Source organism: Schistocerca cancellata, chromosome 1, assembly GCF_023864275.1.
Source record: "Schistocerca cancellata isolate TAMUIC-IGC-003103 chromosome 1, iqSchCanc2.1, whole genome shotgun sequence".
Classification (NCBI taxonomy): Eukaryota; Metazoa; Arthropoda; class Insecta; order Orthoptera; family Acrididae; genus Schistocerca; species Schistocerca cancellata.
Window position 1 is genome coordinate 1,122,869,692 of NC_064626.1, and position 23,818 is coordinate 1,122,893,509.

Below are 23,818 nucleotides of genomic sequence, written 5' to 3' on the forward strand. Positions count from 1 at the left end.
ATAAAAGAAAGTTGTATACATGGAAGAAGCCAGGAGATACTAGAAGGTTTCAGATAGACTAAATAATGGTAAGACAGATTTAGGAACCAGGTTTTAAATTGTAGGACATTTCCAGGGGCAGATGTGGACTCTGACCACAACCTATTGGTTCTGAACTGTAGATTAAAACTGAAGAAACTGCAAAAAGATGGCAATTTAAGAAGATGGAACCTGGATAAACTGACTAAACCAGAGGTTGTACAGAGTTTCAGGAAGAGCATAAGGGAACGATTGACAGGACTGGGGGAAAGATATGCAGTAGAAGAAGAATGGGTACCTTTGAGGAATGAAGTAGTGAAGGCAGCAGAGGATCAAGTACGAAAAAGACGAGGGCTCGTAGAAATCCTTGGGTAACAGAACAAATATTGCATTTCATTGATGAAAGGAGAAAATATAAAAATGCAGTAAATGAAGCAGGCAAAAAGAAATGCAAAAGTCTCAAAAATGAGATCGACAGGAAGTGCAAAATGGCTAAGCAGGCATGGCTAGAGGACAAATGTAAGGATGTAGAGACTTATCCCACTAGGGGTAAGATAGATACTGCCTACAGGAAAATTAAAGAGACCTTTGGAGAAAAGAGATCCACTTGTATCAATATCAAGAGCTCAGATGGAAACCCAGTTCTAAGCAAAGAAGGGAAAGCAGAAAGGTGGAAGGAGTATATAGAGGGTCTATACAAAGGCGATGTACTTGAGGGCAATGTTATAGGAATGGAAGAGGATGTAGATGAAGATGAAATGGGAGATATGATACTGCGTGAAGAGTTTGACAGAGCACTGAAAGACCTAAGTCGGAACAAGGTCCCGGGAGTAGACAACATTCCATTAGAACTACTGACAGCCTTGGGAGAGCCAGTCCTGACAAAACTCTACCATCTGGTGAGCAAAATGTATGAGACAGGCGAAATACCCTCAGACTTCAAGAAGAATATAATAATTCCAATCCCAAAGAAAGCAGTCATTGACAGATGTGAAAATTATCGAACTATCAGTTTAATAAGTCACGACTGCAAAATACTAACGCGAATTCTTTACAGACGAATGGAAAAACTGGTAGAAGCCGACCTCGGGGAAGATCAGCTTGGATTCCGTAGAAATATTGGAACACGTCAGGCAATACTGACTCTACGACTTATTTTAGACGCTAGATTAAGAAAAGGCAAACCTATGTTTCTAGCATTTGTAGACTTAGAGAAAGCTTTTGACAATGTTGACTGGAATACTCTCTTACAAATTCTGAAGGTGGCAGGGATAAAATATAGGGAGCGAAAGGCAATTTGTACAGAAACCAGATGGCAGTTATAAGTGTCGAGGGTCATGATAGGGAAGCAGTGGTTGGGAAGGGAGTGAGACAGGGTTGAAGCCTCTCCCCGATGCTGTTCAATTTGTATATTGAGCAAGCAGTAAAGGAAACAAAAGAAAAATTCGGAGTAAGTATTAAAATCCATGGGTAAGAAATAAAAACTTTGAGGTTTGCCGATGACATTGTAATTCTGTCAGAGGCAACAAAGGACTTGGAAGAGCAGTTGAACGGAATGGACAGTGTCTCGAAAGGAGAAATATAAGATGAATATCAACAAAAACAAAACGAGGATAATGGAATGTAGTCGTATTAAATCGGGTGGTGCTGAGGGAATTATATTAGGAAATGAGACACTTAAAGTAGTAAAGGAGTTTTGCTATTTGGGGAGCAAAGTAACTGATGATAGTCGAAGTAGAGAGGATATAAAATGTAGACTGGCAATGGCAAGGAAAGCGTTTCTGGAGAAGAGAAATTTGTTAACATCGAGTATAGATTTAAGTGTCAGGAAGTCGTTTCTGAAAGTATTTGTATGGAGTGTGGCCATGTTTGGAAGTGAAACATGGACGATAAATAGTTTGGACAAGAAGAGAATAGAAGCTTTCGAAATGTGGTTGTACAGAAGAATGCTGAAGATTAGATGGGTAGATCACATAACTAATGAGGAGGTACTGAATAGGATTGGGGAGAAGAGGAGTTTATGGCACAACTTGACTAGAAGAAAGGATTGATTGGTAGGACATGTTCTGAGGCATTAAGGGATCACCAATTTAGTATTGGAAGGTAGCGTGGAAGGTAAAAATCGTAGAGGGAGACCAAGAGATGAATACACTAAGCAGATTCAGAAGGATGTAGACTGCAGTAGGTACTGGGAGATGAAGAAGCTTGCACAGGATAGAGTAGCATGGAGAGCTGCATCAAACCAGTCTCAGGACTGAAGACCACAACAACAACAACTCTTCAGGGCCGGTGGGAAGCGGAGGGTATGGGGGCTATAGCCCCCCTCTCCAATAGAGTGTCATATTACACTGGATAAAATGCCTTCAGAAATCAGTGAATATTTTACTTCAACACATCCAGAAGGAGAGCTGAAACTACGGAAGAAAAAGTGGGCTGATGAAAGTAAAAGGTCTGAAACAGCAACTGTAGATTTAACTGTGACAAGAAGTTTTTCCCACATGTACATGTTTTACTTCAAATCTCTGGGACTATTCCTGTCACCATAAGCAATCCTGAACGAAGCTTCTCTACTTTGAGACGAATAAAGACTTTATGTGCTTAACACAATGGGACAAGACTAAATGGATTGGCTCTTGCAAATATCCATGAAGAAAGAGATACGGACATTGAAAATATCATTGACATATTCAGTAAAAAGAAAGAGAGACGAAATAGTATGACAAGTTGGGCAGAAGAAAAATTCAGTGAATTTTGTTACAGAATTTTTTTTTTATATCCACGTCAAGTTCAAGTTTTTACATTCATCTGTCCAGAAAAGTAATAAAAGTTTATTTGTTGTAAGTTGACCTTTTTATGGCTTATGTAATTTATAAAGCCTCCCATGTTAAAATACGTTTTTCTTTTTACCCTGAACTCCAAACCAGTTACCAAAAATTACTTTAAGCAACACCAAACTTTACCTATTTGTCGGTGGAGGACTCTCCTTTTGTTAAGCGATATTCTATGTCCCCAACCCCCCTCCCCCAATTAACCCCTCCCCCCTTGACCGACTTCTAGAATCGCCTCTGATACGCTTTATGTGCATAACTAACTTCAAGCATCAAATAACTGCAATGTACCGAACGTCTGCTTTACTTTCTATTGTAGCTTATCACATGGTGTAAGCCAAACCTGTCTGAAAAAGAAATAAATAAATAAAAATGAAGCGTCCAGATGGCATTATCATATGTCTAATTTCCTACATGTACACGGTATCGGTGGATGTGTAAAGGCCCTTTAAAGCGATCGACTTTCTTGTATCAGCTGTTTACTCGAGACAAGTGAATCGATTGCAGCGCCCCTAGATTTATTCCCGTACTGTGTCTCGTCTGTTTTGAGTGGTCATTTTCGTTTACACGTAAGCGACAGAATTGCGGGTGTTGCGAGAGCTGTCTGCCGTGCTGTTTCGCATTTGAAGGATGAAAGTGAGGTTATGAAGGGCTATTATTTTTATGGAAAACTTGAAATGTAGTAACAAAATGAAGGAAAAAACAATGACAACAGAGTGTATTACTGACCAAAGAAGAATTCACAGTGGAAGTTCTTCGCAAAAGTCGTGTGGTAAATTCTCTACACTCCTGAGAACTGAAAGAATAGGGAAAGTGTTATCCAAAGATTTCGGGGCATACATTTATTTGCTCGACAAAACAGATACTTGCAAACACATTAGAAGGTAGCAAATATCGCACTTTTGCTTTATCTTTTTTTTCTCGTCCGATGATTCCAACTTTTCCGATGCTGAAATAATTTTCAGTTAAGCACGTTTATCTACTTACTTTCTTATTTATACACAGCGTAAGTTTTTTTTGTGTAAAAGGGAAATATTTTTGCTTCGTACCTCTACTAGTAAGTAGGAAAAAAATACCAGGGCCTTCTGCAACTGTTCAGTGTCTCACGAAAACAAAACGAACAACATCAAAAAGACTACGAAGATACGAAAACAAAAAATCAATTTCTATAATAGGACTGAGCTCGACCAGAATAGCTTATAACTTCCGATGTTAGCAGACGCCACCATAGTTCCTTGTCTGCGCATGTGCAGCATGCAGTATACTCGGAAATGTAGAACCCCACAGTCGGCACATCTATAGATCATTGGCGTCATAGACATACGCACGTCGTGATTGGTTGCTGATTTACGCGCAGGCACAAAAGGTGCACGCACTTCCAGTAGTCGATTTTTACCAGAACGTCGCTGTCTAAAACGGGCTTAAATGATGTACAGCTGCAATTCTCTGTGGCATGTAGAACGGCCGCCAGTGTGAATTAGCGTTTATTCCAATCGATTGTGGTGTGCTGGTACAGCAATCTACTATTGTTTCTAATATTAAAAGACAGCCCTAGGTTACACAGTGCTTTTTACTAGCCGTAAAACGACGCTTTTCACCAGGGTAGGGCATCGATCTGGTTGTCTCGCGCGACAATGGATATTCTTCAAAACAAATCAGGACAGCTTTAACTAGGAATAAACATGACCATTCTCAAGATAAAGAAGAGATGGACTCTTACAGGGTGTTTCAAAAATGACCGGTATATTTGAAACGGCAATAAAAACTAAACGAGCAGCGATAGAAATACACCGTTTGTTGCAATATGCTTGGGACAACAGTACATTTTCAGGCAGACAAACTTTCGAAATTACAGTAGTTACAATTTTCAACAACAGATGGCGCTGCGGTCTGGGAAACTCTATAGTACGATATTTTCCACATATCCACCATGCGTAGCAATAATATGGCGTAGTCTCTGAATGAAATTACCCGAAACCTTTGACAACGTGTCTGGCGGGATGGCTTCACATGCAGATGAGATGTACTGCTTCAGCTGTTCAATTGTTTCTGGATTCTGGCGGTACACCTGGTCTTTCAAGTGTCCCCACAAAAAGAAGTCACCGGGGTTCATGTCTGGCGAATAGGGAGGCCAATCCACGCCGCCTCCTGTATGTTTCGGATAGCCCAAAGCAATCACACGATCATCGAAATATTCATTCAGGAAATTAAAGACGTCGGCCGTGCGATGTGGCCGGCCACCATCTTGCATAAACCACGAGGTGTTCGCAGTGTCGTCTAAGGCAGTTTGTACCGCCACAAATTCACGAAGAATGTCCAGATAGCGTGATGCAATAATCGTTTTGGATCTGAAAAATGGGCCAATGATACCTTTGGAAGAAATGGCGGCCCAGACCAGTACGTTTTGAGGATGCAGGGACGATGGGACTGCAACATGGAGCTTTTCGGTTCCCCATATGCGCCAGTTCTGTTTATTGACGAAGCCGTCCAGGTAAAAATAAGCTTCGTCAGTAAACCAAATGCTGCCGACATGCATATCGCCGTCATCAATCCTGTGCACTATATCGTTAGCGAATGTCTCTCGTGCAGCAATGGTAGCGGCGCTGAGGGGTTGCCGCGTTTGAATTTTGTACGGATAGAGGTGTAAACTCTGGCGCATGAGACGATACGTGGACGTTGGCGTCATTTGGACCGCAGCTGCAACAAGGCGAACGGAAACCCGAGGCCGCTGTCGGATCACCTGCTGCACTAGCTGCGCGTTGCCCTCTGTGGTTGCCGTACGCGGTCGCCCTACCTTTCCAGCACGTTCATCCGTCACGTTCCCAGTCCGTTGAAATTTTTCAAACAGATCCTTTATTGCATCGCTTTTCGGTCCTTTGGTTACATTAAACCTCCGTTGAAAACTTCGTCTTGTTACAACAACACTGTGTTCTAGGCGGTGGAATTCCAACACCAGAAAAATCCTCTGTTCTAAGGAATAAACCATGTTGTCTACAGCACACTTGCACGTTGTGAACAGCACACGCTTACAGCAGAAAGACGACGTACAGAATGGCGCACCCACAGACTGCGTTGTCTTCTATATCTTTCACATTACTTGCAGCGCCATCTGTTGTTGAAAATTGTAACTACTGTAATTTCGAAAGTTTGTCCGCCTGAAAATGTACTGTTGTCCCAAGCATATTGCAACAAACGGTGTATTTCTATCGCTGCTCGTTTAGTTTTTATTGCCGTTTCAAATATACCGGTCATTTTTGAAACACCCTGTATAATTCCAGGGCGTTCCTCCCATATGTGGACAACATTTCATTTAAATTAGGCAGAATCCTGATGAAACATCGCGTTAATGGAATATTCTGGCCGCCTACAAAGACGTGTACACTTCTCTACACAGCAAAGGCTGACCTTAGTTTACGGAATGGTGAAGTCTACAGACTGCCACGTCAGTGTGTCAAAGCCTTCATTCGTCAGACCACAAGCTCAGCTCACATTAGCAGCGTCACATTAGCATCTCGCAGCACAATAAGTTCAATTCTATTTACACTTCCGCTTCCGCGTTTCCTGTTGACAGTGTTCTGCTGCAGTCGGATAACAGGTACATCACAGGGTGGGAGTAAAATGGCGCAGCAACTGTGAAACGTACTCCAAAACTGAAGTGCGCGGAACGGAATGATTCTTGTGGACAAAAAGTCTAAATCGCCAAAGATTCACGGTAGAGTTCTGGCGGTATACGGACCAAATGCAATGTCGCGTCAAGTCGTAGTGAAATGGTGTCAGCAATTTGACCAATGCCGCACAGACATGTGCGGTGCTGATCGAGGAGGAAAGCCATTTTCATCGATCACAGCCCGCATCTCGTGGTCTTGCGGTAGCGTTCTCGCTTCCCACGCCCGGGTTCCCGGGTTCGATTCCCGGCGGGGTCAGGGATTTTCTCTGCCTCGTGATATCTGGGTGTTGTGTGCTGTCCTTAGGTTAGTTAGGTTTAAGTAGTTCTAAGTTCTAAGGGACTGATTACCATAGATGTTAAGTCCCATAGTGCTTAGAGCCATTTGAACCATTTTTTCATCGATCACAGACGACAATGCCGAGGCAATTGAGGAACTGATTCACGGAAATACAGAGTGACCATCACGGACGTTGCTCAGCAGATGTGCTCATTCTATAGTCCGAGGTCGTCCGTGTAATCCTAAATTGTGCTCCCGGTCACTTACCGATCTCACGCGTTGCGATTTGCATCTTTCTGGTAAGGCGAAGGAACATTTGGGGCCAAGGGAGGGCATTTACATAGCTGTTCATTCCTCCGTGACCAAGGAGCAGTTTTGTATTGTCGAGGAATTAAATAACTGCTAGAATATTCCGACCGTTATTTACTAAGAGTTGGTGACTCCGCTGGAAAGTAATGGCATATATCTGCGTAACTTTCAATAAAATGACGTGATAATGTGGAAGCTATTTTTTAAAGTCCACTCGTAATTGTTTTTCAGCGACTTCCAGTTCACATCGGAAGCGGAACGTAGCACGTGGATATCAACTGACGTTAACTACGAGTTAATGACCGGTTTCGATGCAGCAATTCTGAAAAATTGCTCTTGAGTTCTCCTCTGGTGTGCAGAACGCCCTCCATCCCCCCCCCCCCCCCCCCTCACCCAATGTCAGTAAAAGGCTCTTCCTACATGCTGTTGGCACAGTTCCCCCCCCCCCTCCCCCCCCCCCCCACACACACACACGCATGCAGCACAGAGCGGGTCAGGTTGCCCAACGTGCCGTAACCCAAATACGGACTTCTGCAACATGCGTGAAGCGTCCGCCACTTTGCGAAGCGCCGCTCGCGTGCTTGCGTGCGTGACGTGACGTCACCAGGCGCCTCCCACGCCACCTGGCACTTGAGTTAAGACACTGCCGACTCACGTCATGTCACGTCGCGTCACACCACTGTTTCATTTCGTGCGAAGTGACACTCGCCAGGGAAGGGGCGTTCCCCACTGACAGCCACCGGAAGTCGTCCTGTCCCAAACAGCACCACTTTCTCTCACCAAACAAACGGAAGGCCGGGCTCTCACTGCTTGACAGAAATTAATGAGTTACAGAGTGAATCCCCTCAAGTCCAGTCCTTCTACTGGTCTTACGGCAACCATTTCTTTCTCTCCAGACATTGTCATTCGACAGGATTACAAACTACATATTCATCTAATATGTTTACAACTAGATACGTCGATCTTTACGTTCTTGATTACAAATTGCCACTCGACTAGCGTAACAGACAAAAGTTTTTATCCTTTTGTTAACAAGTCAAAAACTGAAAATGTGCTGTGCTGAGGATGTTCGTAAGTGGCAGTCTTTTGGAAGTAAATATACCAGAATTCAGATCAAGAACTTCTACCAACATAACTAACTGGGAAGTAGTTATCCTCTGTCTAGCGAAGCAGCTAAAATCACCTAACAAAGGTAAGTCGGCCGGACCACAATATGTACCAATTACAGTAGATTTCTTTCAGAGTATCCCGATATAACAGCTCCTTACTTCGCAATCCCGCACTACCACTCACTCGACGAAAAATGCGTACTTAGAGATTGTAAAGTTGGACAGGTCACACCAATAATCAAGAAAGGAAATGAGGCCAATGGCGCGGTTCTAGGCGCTTCAGTCCGGAACAGCATTGCTGTTGCTACAGTCGCAGGTTAGAATCCTGTCTCGGGCATGGATGTGTGTGATGTCCTTAGGTTAGTTAGGTTTAAGTAGTTCTAAATTTAGGGGATTGATGACCTCAGATGTCAAGTCCCATAGTGCTTAGAGCCATTTGAACCATTTAGGACCAATGTGATGAATTACAGACCATATCACTGACATCAATTTATAGTAAGATTTTGGAACATATACTGTGTTCGGATGTTATGAGATACGTCGAAGAAAACGATCTCACAAATTCAGCACGGATTCAGAAAATATCGTTCTTGTGAAACACAACTTGCTCTTTATTCTAACGAAGTAATGAGTACTATCGATAACGGATCTCAAATTGGTACCACGTTTATAGGTTTCCAAAAGGCTTTTGATACCGTGCCTCACAAGTGGCTTCTAATCAAATTGCGCGCCTATGGAGTATCGTCCCAGTTATGCGATTAGAATACCTGCTTTCCTCTGCGAGAGGGCACAGTTCATAGTAACTGACGGAAAGTCATCAAATATAACCGATACCGGCGTTCTCCTAGGATGTGTTATAGGCCCTCTGCTGTTTCTAGTCGATATAAATGATTTAAGAGACAATCTGAGCAGCCATCTTCGATTGTTTGTAGTTGATGCTGTCTTTCCCTTCTAGTAAAGTAATCAGAAGGTCAAAAACAATTACAAAATGATTTACACCAGGTGGCCCACATGAGTACTAAAAGATATTACACGATAATCACACAATTCTAACGGCTACCAATTCAACGAAATGCTTCGAGATTGCAACTGTGGAAAACTTCATTTGGAACGATCACATAGACAATTTTGTGGGAAAGCGATTTATTGGCATCTTTTGCGATTTATTGACAGAACACTAAGAAGATGCAACAGATTTTCTAAGGAGACTGCCTAAACTATGCTTGTCCGCCCTGTGCTAGTGTACTGCTGTGCAGTACGGATCTTTACCAGACGGAATTGAGGTTCAAATGGTTCAAATGGCTCCGAGCACTATGGGACTTAACGTCTGAGGTCATCAGTCCCCTAGAACTTAGAACTACTTAAACCTAACTAACCTAAGGACATCACACACATCCATGCCCGAGGCAGGATTCGAACCTGCGACCGTAGCGGTCGCGCGGTTCCAAACTGACGCGCTTAGAAACGTACGGCCACACCGGGCGGCATTAAGTTTACCAAAAGCACTAAGATGCATGTTCACTCTTCTGATTATCTCTTTCTCTACCCGTCAAACAGTGTCCAGCTGCCTTAAAACACGAAAACTCATCAGCTGGTTCAGTGACTTCATATTAACTTTTACTGCGCTGGTGTGCAAAACTATATGACGAACGTAACTTGGCATGATGTGTGATCGCCCAGCTCAGTGAAACTTGGGCCACGCACAGGAAGAACTGCTGCAGTATAGTACAGAAGGTAACTGAAAGAAATACGCAATGAGACTAACAGAAGTGAAAGTTTTATTCAAAGGCAATAATTACACTGAAGTTGCGGGGATTTATGATGGTTCTCTGAACATTACAAAAGCTGGGATATGATTCTTAATAGATCATCGTCGGATGAGAGCACGTTCAATCTGCGTAGTGATTCTAAACGAACCCCCATAGCAGGCCGGAGCTGTCGAGCGGTTCTAGAGGCTACAGTCTGATACCGCGCGACCGCTACGGTCGCAGGTACGAATCCTACCTCGGGCATGGATGTGTGTGCTGTCCTTAGGTTAGTTAGGTTTAAGTAGTTCTAAGTTCTAGGGGACTGATGACCGCAGCAGTTAAGTCCCATAGTGCTCAGAGCCATTTGAACCACTTTTTTGAACCCCCATACGTCGAGAAGTGGGAACAGGTAATGCTCCCGATAACATTGTCGAAAATGATAGTTTTCGTAGTCCAGGTGTTATGGTGCGGAGAGGCGTAATGTTACATGACCTTACTGACCTGCAAGTCTTTGATGCTCTTCATTCACTGGTCAAAGTTATTGTAACACTTCAGTACCTTTCCTGTTGCGGCTTTTGAGGGGTACATTCAGGCCTGACTTCATTTTTTTGGTTGACAATGCACTAACACCTCCAATAAGGATGTTGGGGGACCTCTAGGAACTAGTCTGCTGCTTACTTTTTTCCTTTCGTCATTTTGTGGGGAGTGTCATGAAGAAAAAGTTTACTAAAATGATGACTGACAACCTCAGCTGCCGACAGGTGTTGTTGATATACCTTGATGTGGACAGCTGAAAATGTGTATCATCATTTATTCCAGGGCAAAGCTGCACGGTCATCAACAGTAACTGTTCTTTCGAGAACAAGTTACTGTCTTCGTATATAAGTTTACTAAAAGTTTGAAATTATGTGTAAAATTTGTTGGAAGTCACTAACTATTCTTAATTCTTAAATACTGGATGAATAAATTCTAGGTATTTGCGCGCTGTCAGTTGCAAAGCCTCAAGTTAAAAGTTAATATAAGATTGTATCTCTTACTGAATAGATTATGACTGCATTTTAATTTTTTTAATTTGCTCAATAATTACGCGAAATATTGAAAATCAAATATTTGTTTCCTCTGGGAGCGATTAGATAGGCAGTCCGCAGCTGGTTGATTCAGGATAGCGGTTTGGTGAGATAGATAACGCGCTCTCTCGCCGGAGCCTCGCACGTAACCCGAGAGAGAAAGACGCAGTCATTTATTCCATCGCTCCATATACATATGCGAGAGGGCAGAAAATCGACAATACAGTAGGACGTACTCTCCGCCAAAGGCTGTATAGCAGCTTGAAAGTGTAGTTGTCCCCTAGAGAGCACACCGGAACAACGGTGTCTGTCGGCTGCTGAGTAAGAAAGTCCCCTACTGCAGCCGCTGTCGCATTCGCTTCCCAGAGCTGCCGGAGCACTTGCTCCGCGCCTTCCCCTCGCTCGTCCTGTTGCCGGCTAGGGCGGCGTTTTTTGTGTCGCCCCGTCACGTCGAGCCTCCCCTGCCTTCCTCCCCCGCACCTCCCTCACCGTCAGGCAGACCCGTTTCCGTGGCAACCGTCCAGGTCCGCCAATTCAATCAGGCCCTTTGTAACCGCCCTGCTAGGACTGCTACTGCTACAGCTTTACCGCCACAATCGGAGAAGGGCCTTCATTCCATTCCCTTCTGCTGGACTGCCTGTGGAAGACTTCGCCAACTAGCAGGACACGCAAGTTAACTGCTGAGGTTGTTCGTCAGAGTACTCCTTTGAGTCACATTGAAGGAGGCTGTCGCTGGACTCTTTTAAGTTATTATTATAGTAGTAGTAGTAGTAGGGATGGCAGTTATCACTGACACAACTTTAAAACTGTGGAGCAAGGCAATGACGTGTATGCAGTATTTCTTCTTGACTTCCGAAAATTGTTTGACTAAGTACGACAATTACGCATGTTGTCGAAATTTTCGACTGGAATCACAATTTCCAGGAAAAGAGGAAGAAGCATATTATCTTGTACGAAGAGCCGTCGAATGATGTAGAAGCATCTGCATGTGTGTCCAAGGGCAGCGTGTTGGGGCCCTTTCTGTTCATTTTATATATTGACCTTGCAGACAATAGCAGCTCAAACTGTTAGTGGATAATGCAGTTATCTATGATGAATTAGTTTCTGGAGAAAGCTGCACAAGCATTGAGTTAAATAATGATAAATTTTTAAAATGGTGCAAAAATTAATAACTTGTTTTAAATGTACATAAATGTAAAATTATGCAACTTACAAGTCACAGACGATTCTTAACCCATGATTACAATATACGAGTCACAACTGCAAACAGTAAAGTCATACTAACAAGGGAACCTCCCCATCACATCCCCCTCAGATTTAGTTATAAGTTGGAACAGTGGATAGGCCTTAAAAAACTGAACACAGATCAATCGAGAAAACAGGAAGAAGTTGTGTGGAACTACGAAAAAACTAAGCAAAATGTACAAACTGAGTAGTCCTTGCGCAACATAGGCAACAACATGGAGGACGAAAGCTCAGGAGCGCCGTGGTCCCGTGGTTAGCGTGAGCAGCTGCAGAACCAGAGGTCCTTGGTTCAAGTCCGTCCTCGAGTGAAAAATTTATTTTCGCAAAGTTATAATCTGTCCGTTCGTTCATTGACGTCTCTGTTCACTGTAATAAGTTTAGTGTCTGTGTTTTGCGACCGCACCGCAAAACCGTGCGATTAGTAGACGAAAGGACGTGCCTCTCCAATGGGAACCGAAAACATTTGATCGCAAGGTCATAGGTCAACCGATTCCTCCACAGGAAAACACGTCTGATACATTCTATACGACACTGGCGACGGCATGTGCGTCATATGACAGGAATATGTTGTCGACCCACCTAACTTGTACACTTGGCGAATGGGTAAAAAGATTCTTCTACCTTGCCCGATTTAGGTTTTCTTGTGGATGTGATTATCACTCCCAAAAAAGTGATCGCATCGGACGGACAGATATAATTGTCTGAAAACAAAAATTAAAATTTTCACTCGAGGGAAGACTTGAACCAAGGTTCTCTCGTTTCACAGCTGCTCACGCTAACCACAAAACAAAAAATTAAAATTTTCACTCGAGGGAAGACTTGAACCAAGATCTTCTCGTTTGACAGCTGCTCACGCTAACCACAGGGCCACGGCGCCCCTACCTACACACTCTCCTTGATATTGCATATCTCACATGGACTACTCAGTTTGTGTATTTTGCTTATTTTTTTCATAGTTCCACATAACTTCTTCCTGTTTTCTCGATTGATCTGTGTTCAGTTTTTCAAGGCCTATCCACTCTGCCAACTGATAACTAAATCTGAGGGGGGTGCGATGGGGAGGTTCCCTTGTAAGAGGTGAGTGTAATAATTTTTAAGAATATGGAATGGAACGATCATTCAGGCTCAGTCTTATGTAAAACGTATGGCAGATTCTGATTCAGTGGTAGAATCCTGGGGAACTGGAATGTCTACAAATAAGATGCTTACAAAGCACTCAGGCGATGCATCGTAGAATACTGCTCAAGTATGTGGGATTGGTACCAAACAGAACACGGGATTCGTTCCGTTCAATTGCTCTTCAAGTCCTTTGCTGTCTCTGACAGAATTACAATGTCATCGGCAAACCTCAAAGTTTTTATTTCTTCCCCTTGGACTTTAATTCCTACTTATTTTTTTTTCTTTTGTTTCCTTTACTGCTTGTTCAATATACAGATTGAATAACATCGGGGATAGGATACAACCCTGTCTCACTCCCTTCCCAACCACTGCTTCCCTTTCATGCCCCTCGACTCTTAAAACTGCAATCTGGTTTCTGTACAAATTGTAAATAGCCTTTCGCTCCCTGTATTTTACCCCTGCCACCTTCAGAATTTGAAAGAGAGTATTCCAGTCAACATTGTCAAAAGCTTTTTCTAAGTCTACGAATGCTATATACGCAGGACTGTCTTCCCTTGACCTATCTTCTATGAGAATTCGTGTGGTCAATATTGCTTCGCGTGTTCTTACATTTTTCCGGAATCCAAACTGATCTTCCCTGAGGTCGGCTTCTGTCAGTTTTTACATTCTTCTGTAAAGGATTCGTGTTAGAATTTTGCAACCGTGACTTATTAAACGGATAGTTCTGTCAGCACCAGCTTTCTTTAGAATTGGAATTATTACATTCCTCTCTAAGTCTAACGGTATTTCGCCTGTCTCATACATTTTGCTTCTAAAATGGAAGAGTATTGTCATGGCTGGCTCTCCCAAGACTATCAGTAGTCCTAACTGAATGTTGTAAATTACTGTGGCCTTCTTTCGACTTAGGTCTTTCAGTATTCTGTCAAATTCTTCACGCACTATCATATATCCCATCTCATTTTCATCTACATCCTCTTCCATTCTCATAGTACTGTCTTCAATTACATCTCTCTCGTATAGACCCTCTATACTCTCCTTCCACATTTCTGCTTTCCCTTCTTTGCTTACGACTGGTTTTCGATCTGAGCTCTTGATCTTCATACAGGTGGTTCTCTTTTCTCCAAAGGTCTCTTTAATTTTCCTGTAGGTGGCATCTATCTGACATCTAGTGATATATGCTTCTACATCCTTAACATTTATCCTCTAGCCATTCGTGCTTAACCATTTTGTACTACCTGTCGATCTCATTTTTTATACAGGGTTATTACAAATGATTGAAGCGATTTCACAGCTCTACAGTAACTTTATTATTTGAGATATTTTCACAATGCTTTGCACACACATACAAAAACTCAAAAAGTTTTTTTAGGCATTCACAAATGTTCGGTATGTGCCCCTTTAGTGATTCGGCAGACATCAAGCCGATAATCAAGTTCCTCCCACACTCGGCGCAGCATGTCCCCATCAATGAGTCCGAAAGCATTGATGCGAGCTCGCAGTTCTGGCACGTTTCTTGGTAGAGGAGGTTTAAACACTGAATTTTTCACATAACCCCACAGAAAGCAATCGCATGGGGTTAAGTCGGGAGAGCGTGGAGGCCATGACATGAATTGCTGATCATGATCTCCACCACGACCGATCCATCGGTTTTCCAATCTCCTGTTTAAGAAATGCCGAATAAAATAAACTGCGCATACCATCGCCGAATGGAGTTAGCAGTTGGTGGATCTTTGTTGAACTTCGTCCTGAAGTGTCGTTGCACTGTTATGACTGACTGATGTGAATGCATTTCAAGCACGACATACGCTTTCTCGGCTCCTGTCGCCATTTTGTCTCACTGCGCTCTGGAGCGCTCTGGCGGCAGAAACCTGAAGTGCGGCTTCAGCCGAACAAAACTTTATGAGTTTTTTTACGTATCTGTAGTGTGTCGTGACCATATGTCAATGAATGGAGCTACAGTGAATTTATGAAACCGCTTCAATCATTTGTAATAGCCCTGTACTTTTTGTATTCCCTTTCGCCTGCTTCATTTACTGCATATTTTCTTCATTCAACAATTAAATTCAAAATCTCTTGTGTTACCCAAGGAATTCTACTAGTCCTCATCTTTTTACCTACTTGATCCTCTGCTGCCTATACTATTTCATCTCTCAAAGCTATCCATTCTTCTTCTGCTGTATTCCTTTTCCCTGTTCTTGTCAATCGTTCCCTAATGCTCTCTCTGAAACTCTCTGCAGCCTCTGATTCTTTCAGTTTATCCAGGTCTCACCTCCTTAATTCCAACCTTCCAGCAGTTGGTTCAGTTTTGATCTACAGTTCATAACCAATAAATTGCAGTCAGTGATCACATCTATCCCTGGAAATGTCTTACAATTTAAAACCTGATTCAGAAATATCTGTCTTACAATTATATAATCAATCTGAAACCTTACAGAGAAAGTATACGAGGATATTGAACGGGTACATGGAGATGAAAATACTGTATGATAATCATGAGGGGGGGGGGAGATTGTAAATTGGTTTTAGGGGAAGGAGTAGAAGAAAGGGTTACAGCAGAATATGGGCTTGGTAGTAGAAATGAAAGAGGAGAAGGATAATTTTCTGCAGTGAATTTCGGATGGTGACAGCGAATACTCTGTTCAAGAATCACAAGAGGAGGAGATATACTTGGAAAAGGCCTGGAGGAAAGATTTCTGTTAGATTACATCATAATCAGACAGAGATTCCGAAATCAGATATTGGTTTGTAAGTGTACCCATTGGCAGATATAGATTCAGATAACAATTTGGTAATGATGAAGAGTGGGCTGAAGTGTAAGACATTAGTTAGGAAGAACGAATGCGCAAATAAGTGGGATGTGAAAGCACTAAGGAATTAAATAAACAGGAAGTGCAGGGGTGCTAAGGAGAAGTGGTTAGATGAATAAGTGAAGTAATAGAAAAAGAAATGATTGTTGGATCGATTGACTCATCATATAGAAAAGTCAAAACAGCCTTCGGTGAAATTAAAAGCAAGAGAGGTCACATTAAGAGTACAATGGTAATTCCACTATTAAATGCAGAGGACAAAGCAAATAGGTGGAAAGACTACATTGAATGGCTGTACGAGGGGGACAACTTATCTGATGACGTGATTGTAGAAGAAAGAGGAGTTGATATGGTAGAGACAGGGGAACCAGTATTTGAATCAGAATTTAGAAGATCTTTGCAAGACTTACAGTGTAGTAAAGCAGAAGGTCTAGATAACATTCCATAGGAATTCCTAAAATCATTGGCAGAAGTGGCAACAAAATAATTATTCAAGCAGTTCTGCAGAATGTATGAGACTGGCGATATACCATCAGATTTTGGGAAAAACCTCATGCACACAATTCAGGAGATTACAAGAGCCGACAAGGGTGAGAATTATCGCACAGTCAGCTTAACGTCTTATGCATCCAAGTTGCTAACAACAATAATATACAGAAGAATGGAAATAAAACTGAGGATCTCTTGATGACGACTGGTTGGGCTTAAGGAAAGATTAACGCACCAGAAACGCAGTTCTGACGTTGCGGTTGATAATGGAAACAAGACTAAAGAAAAATCAAGACACGTTCATAGGATCTGTCCACCTGGAAAAATAGTTCTGCAAAGTAAAAGGGTGCCACATGTTCGAAATACTGAGAAACTTTTGGTTAAAGTGATGGGAAAGAGTATAATTAAAATGAAGGAGAAGGGGTATCAGTGTTAAGATTCGGTGATGAGATTGTGATTCTCAGTGAACGTGAAGAAGGATTTGAAGATCAGTTACATGAAATAAAAAGTCTAATGGGTACAGAAAATAGATCGAGAGTAAATAAAAGAAAGATGAGAGTAATGAAAAATAGCAGAAATGAGAACAGCGAAAAACTTAACGTCATAGCTGGTGATCACGAAGTAGATGAGGCTAAGGAATTCTGCTACCTAGGCAGCAAAATAATCCATGACGGACGGTGCAAGGAGGACATAAAAAGCACACTAGCACTGCCAAAACGGGCATTCCTGGCAAAGAGAAGTCTACTAGTATAAAAACGGTCTTTCATTTTAGGAAGTAATTTTCTGAGAATGTACGTTCAGAGAGAAGCACCGTATGAGGGTGAGACATGGATTGTAGGAAAACCGGAGCAGAAGAGAACAGAAGTATCTTAGATGTGATTCTACCGAAAAAGGTTAAAAACTGGGTGCACTGATAAAGTAAGGAATGAGGAGGTTCTACTTAGAATCGGTGAGGAAAGGAATATATGGGAAATATTTACAAGAAGAAGAGAGAGAATGGCAGGAAACCTGTTAAGACATCAGGAAATAACTAGAGAGAGAGCTGTGGTGGGTAAAGACTGCAGAGGAAGACAGAGATTCGGATACATCCATAAAATAACTGAGGACGTAGGTTACAAGTGCTACTGTGTGGTGAAGAGGTTGGAGCAGGAGAAGAATTCAGGCGGGCCGCATCAAACTAGCCAAAAAAAAAAAAACGCAAAAAAAGTAATGTTGTGTATCTATCATACATTTACAATGGTAGTTTCAGTTCTATTTGAAAATGGTCTAATGTAAAGGACGAAACCAGTCCTGGCCTTAATAAAATTCGTATTAGTAACTGGAGTGGCATGAAAAGTATTCTCTATCATGCTGTTTACAGTGGTTCATGCAGACGTAATTTATGTCAGATTTAGCAGTAGATGTAATCACGATCCACTGCAGTTCCTATTTCAGACACCGAATTCTCGTGCGCCAGGAAAAGTTGTGCACCACGAGTACCTTCTAGTGGCAATCCGAGACACTCCTATGAAATCTGAAAACTGCGTTCCTCCACTCCGACTAAAATTGTGAGCCGTGCTGTGTGGGAGGATTCTCTGGCTCGGTCTGCTGCTGAAAAGCAGATTAAAACAAAAGAGTTTCCAGGAGGGTCTGCAGACCTCTTTGCCTTCAGAGACGAACTGAGGCCGGTTAGCCCAGAGCTCTCCAGCGCAGAAACGCCGCCTCCACTTCTCCCGGCGGCAGACATTTTTTTTACCGACTCCCTCGCAGATTTCTATACGAACTTCCCCTCGTCAAAAGGCTGCCCTTTTCCGCTACTTAAAACACTGTTCAAGAAATGCTTTAACGTAGATATTTACATGTGTTTTACGAATCTGTAGTAACTGTACTCCCGTTACAGCCTTTGGAACATGAATGATAAAACTACTTGTCCTATAGTGTTTTGTGTTGCAATGTAACGAGGGTCACACTAATGAGAACTGGGAAGAAAATCGAGAAAAGTACTGGTAAAGACTAGTTTGTATTCAGAAAAGGCAAACGGACAAGAGATGCACAGGTTGTCTGAATATGATTCGAGAACGAAACAAATGAACAAGGAGCTGTACATTTGTTTTATGGACTGGAAGAAGGCTGTCGATAGAGTCAACTGGAATATACTGCTGAGAACTTTAAGAGATTTTGGTATAGAGTGAGAAGACGGATTAATAAGACAGAGTAGGAAATGAGGAGACGGAAGAGCTGGACATTGGTAGAGCTGTAATCTATGTTATTCAACACATAGGCTGATTCAGCTGTTCCTTCCTATAGGTTTCTCGAAAACCACGTGTGAGATTTTCATATACCCTCAATTATTACAGGCGGGCTATTTGCCATACAGAAAAATCAACGGGACGCTTTTGTAGGAAATTTAACGTAGTTAAATTTTGAACAAGGATACATTTTCGCTGGAGGCCATTATTAGAGAAACGCTTTTGAAGGTCACTTTTGTACCTATTTCTTAAGAAATTAGCTAACTATGGCCTGTAGCGAAAACGTATCCCAGAACAAAATTTAACAACATTGCACTTCCTAAAAAAAGGCTCTGTTCATTTTTCCTATAAGACTAGCAGTTTTTGCGCAGCGTGGGAGAGAATATGAAAATCTTGCTCGTGGTATTTGAAAGCATTCCAGGCTGTATAAAACCCAAAGGTAGGGGCAGCTGAATCTCCCTTTTTATGCAGAGTAACTGATAGGCACGGCCGTAGAGGATGCAAGAGGCATTCTAATAGGAGGAGAAGGGATAAATATAATGAAATACTCGGATGATCAAGCACTGCAGTTCCGGTAGGATCATGAGAGGATCTACAGAAGATGTGGAAGAGTACTACAAGAAGGGACGAAGAGTACGGAATGGTGATGACTATAGGAACGACGTGATTAAAATAAGCAAGAAGGAAGCCAAAGTAAACATGTTCTTAGACAAAAAAAAAGATAGAACAAGTGAAATCCTTTCTGTGCCTTGGAAGTTTAACGACAGGGAACGGAAGCTGTCATGGACTGTTAAAAAGAAAGAAAAAAAAAATTTACAAAATTTTTAAATATGTCTGTGGAGAAGAATGCTTAACATGAAGTGGACTGACAGACATAACAATGAAGGAATAATAAAATAATGGGAAAGAAAGAAGATTATTGGGAGTGATCAGAAAGACAAAAAAAAAACGATTTGGACAAATACTGCATAGGAATGGTCTGCTGCGTTATTATAGAGGGAAAGCAATGAGAGGATGAGATAGGAAGAGAATTTTAATGATGGAAAAGAACTGAAATGATGGATCACATTAGAAGAGCAGAAACATACAAACGATGAAGGAATATGCTCAGAACATACGCGATGGAGAGCCTTCAGTTGAAAGCTGTCACAAGACAGATATACTCAAGAAGAAGACAAGAATAACAGTGCACATAACCATGTTTCTTTTGCTGTTTCCGGCACTGAATGCTTAAAAGTTAAATAAAAACACAACGTAACCAGTCACAAAAGATAAAAATAGTTTTTTCTTTTGATTTCAGACGAATTTCGCGAAACGTTCCTTCTTCATCATTTTTAGCGTTTCCTACAGGTGCATCGCTTCCGAAAATTGACCGTGTTGAAATACATGCGATCCTGTGTGAGCGTTCGTTGTTTTTTCCATCCTGTTCATATGATTTTTCCCATTTCTTCCTGCAGTCAGCTACCTTGTCATTCAAGGGAAAGATCTTTAGCTCCTAAGGAATATATTTACTCGTTATTCTTTCCTGTCTAGTATATCCATTCACTGATCTTAAAAATCTCATTTCTGCAACTTGTATTTGTCATTCCTTTTTCCCTGTTACTCATGTTTCGCTTCTACATGTTAAACTAGGCATTGCCATTGCTTTATAAAACTTCATTGAAATCTCTTTACGAACTTCATTCTTTAATGCTCTTCGTATTGTTCCACACATTTGTCCTTGCCCTGCCACGCGGGGTAGCCGTGCGGTCTCGGGCGTCTTGTCACGGTTCGCGCGGCTCCCCCCGTCGGAGGTTCGAGTCCTCTCTCGGGCATGCGTGTGTGTGTTGCCCTTAGCGTAAGTTAGTTTAAGTTAGATTAAGTAGTGCGTAAGCCTAGGGACCGATGACCTCAGCAGTTTGGTCCCATAGTCCTTACCACAAACTTCCAAATTTGTCCGTACCCAAACAAGTTTTCCTTGATATAAACACTTCTGTCATACGATGTTTCACAGTCGATGTACTTGAAATGACTTGTTTGCTCTATGGTTTTTCCGTCAGCGCCAATCTTAGTTCTTACAGGAAGTTATCCCCAGAATGCCATTACTTTGGTTTTATTTTGGATATTTTAAATTATGTTTATTGGCAATTTGAGCAAGTCTGCGTACCAGGATCTGCAGTTGATCATCACAAAAGAGTGCTCAGAATTTTCTTAAGTCCTATTTTAAATCCATAGAACTCTCAGTCCATTCGCGTAGGCTGTTGTCAATATAAATATTAAATATTAAAACAAACGGCAAGCCTGAGGTATGCCACTGTTGATATTAATTGTTTTACTCAGTTCTTCGTTGCTTTCTGTAGCTATCTTTGTACAATAAAACAGGCTATTATGAACACTAAATGCCCCTCTTCTCCAGAAGCACCCGCAAATCTGTCCTTTTCATCTGGTAGAAGGCCTTTTGATAGTCTGCAAAAGCTAGATACGTTTCTATTCGAACACTCTACGTTTCTCAATAATCCATCAAATTTGATTCAGTGGCTCGCCATGAAAAGGTGACGTACAAAGTTACTTTCACACTTATAATACTGATACCTAATGAATACCTCACTGTGCTTTTCAACAAGAAGTGCTGTATCTTGACTGAAATACGCTACTCATTGACAAAAACGCCAAACGGGACACAAGGTATTATTTGCCAACAAGGCACACAGAACAACAAATGTAGTGTCTGTAAGAAGCGTAATGATAACGGGAATATCGAAACGTGGCAGTACTATTTCTTACTAACTACGGAAAGAATCCGTAGAGATCAAATATTTACCGAAAATGTTTGAACATGTATGCTTGAACGCAGCCCTAAAAATTTACAAATTTTTCACAAAGTAAAAGATTTATGCAAGTAAAACATGCACAATAGCTTATTTATCTGGTACGCCGTCACGAAACGATAAACGACGTAATGTTTTATTGTACTTTTACTGTAAATTATGACAAAGAAAGCAAGAAGGCGTAACACAACAAGTCATACTTGCGTTCCGTTAGTTCCAGGCTTTCTCAATTTTTTAAACTCACAATTACATGCTACCCGTAAGTAAAAATTGCGATTATATCTAGATTCACTACCTCTTTCTTTTCTCTCAATCTCTGCCGGACTGTCTGAGTGGGGGAGGGGGCACGTGCCCCGTGCAGCACCGCCCCCACCCCGTCGCTCCCTGAAAACCCCCATGTGTTCGGCCATACTTCAGAAGTTGAACGTTAATCATATCTATTCCTGCACCTTTCCGATTTTTGTCTGTTTTCAGAGCTTCTTTGGTTCTTACCTTGACAGTAAATCAACACTTAATTTTTTGGATACAAAAAAATGTTCAAATGGCTCTGAGCACTATGGTACTTAACATTTGAGGTCATCAGTCCCCTAGAACTCAGAACTACTTAAACCTAACTAATCTAAGGACATCACACACATCCATGCCCGAGGCAGGATTCGAACCAGCGACCGTAGCGGTCGCGCGGTTCCAGACTGAAGCGCCTAGAACCGCTCGGCCACATCGGCCGGCTTTTGGATACAAAATTTCCCTCTTGTTCTGTGTCGTCACACCATAACTGTTTTTTGTAGTTAATCTAGTCTTCCTCTTTTATATGGTTGCAACATCTCATTCAGTTTTGTTTAGGTGCTTGACCATCTTACATGCACACTGCTGGAGTCCATGTAAATTATTTTTAGTATTGCTGATAAACTTATCTCACGCTTTCTATGAGTTTCTCTAGTCATTTCTGAGTAAGCGGTCATATCGATTTTTCTCGCTCACAGAACGTCTTTGTGTTTCGTTACCTAGCTACGGTCTTTCTGGCGACTTAGTAGGTAGCGGCCTTGCGGCATCTCGGGTGAAATATAAGTGCACGCACAGCTCACTTTAGAGGTCTGCTGAGGGTTGACTGTCAATGAAGGAGTATGTCTTGATGGTGGCTTCAATTTGCTAGCCGTGGAAATCTGCTTGCCGCATAAGGACGGTGAATGTTTACCTTGGAGAGCATGCCAATGTCTGCTGGAGAGTTGCCATTTCTTTTTGCGTTTGATTTCAGGTAGCTAAGGACAGGCGAGCTGTGCTGAGGATATCCCAACTGACCAAAAACCAACTGCCACACGAGCAACTGATACACAGCAGAGTTAAGCTGACGCTTGCATTGTGTATTGAACTGCCACCACGACATTATTATTATTATTGACATTTTTTTCTCAGACTGTTAAGTCTGGTTAAAAATGGAACGTGACGCGGACCTTGATCAAGCGTGACTTCCTTGTAACTGTATGGTATATGTTATATTGCATTTAGGAACTTTCGGGTAATTGAAAATGTATCAATAATTACAGATTTTTGTAGTTGTATATATATGTTTGGATGTAGCTGTATTGCATTGATGTACTGGTGGATATTGTGAGGTATGACTCCTGTAGTTGATAGTATAATTGGTATAATGTCAACTTTATCCTGATGCCACATGTCCTTGACTTCCTCAGCTAGTTGGATGTATTTTTCAATTTTTTCTCCTGTTTTCTTCTATATATTTGTTGTGTTGGGTATGGATATTTCAATTAGTTGTGTTAATTTCTTCTTTTTATTGGTGAGTATGATGTCAGGTTTGTTATGTGGTGTTGTTTTATCTGTTATAATGGTTCTGTTCCAGTATAATTTGTATTCATCATTCTCCAGTACATTTTGTGGTGTGTACTTGTATGTGGGAACGTGTTGTTTTATTAGTTTATGTTTTATGGCAAGTTGTTGATGTATTATTTTTGCTACATTGTCATGTCTTCTGGGGTATTCTGTATTTGCTAGTATTGTACATCCGCTTGTGATGTGATCTACTGTTTCTATTTGTTGTTTGCAAAGTCTGCATTTATCTGTTGTGGTGTTGGGATCTTTAAT

At 41.8% G+C, this 23,818-nt stretch overlaps 1 protein-coding gene across 6 annotated transcripts in view; it reads right to left on the reverse strand.

Moving 5' to 3' along the window:
- Positions 1-23,818, reverse strand: part of LOC126092418 (sorbin and SH3 domain-containing protein 1) — a 1,056,812-nt gene that overhangs the window by 986,464 nt on the left and 46,530 nt on the right. The window lies entirely within an intron of this gene.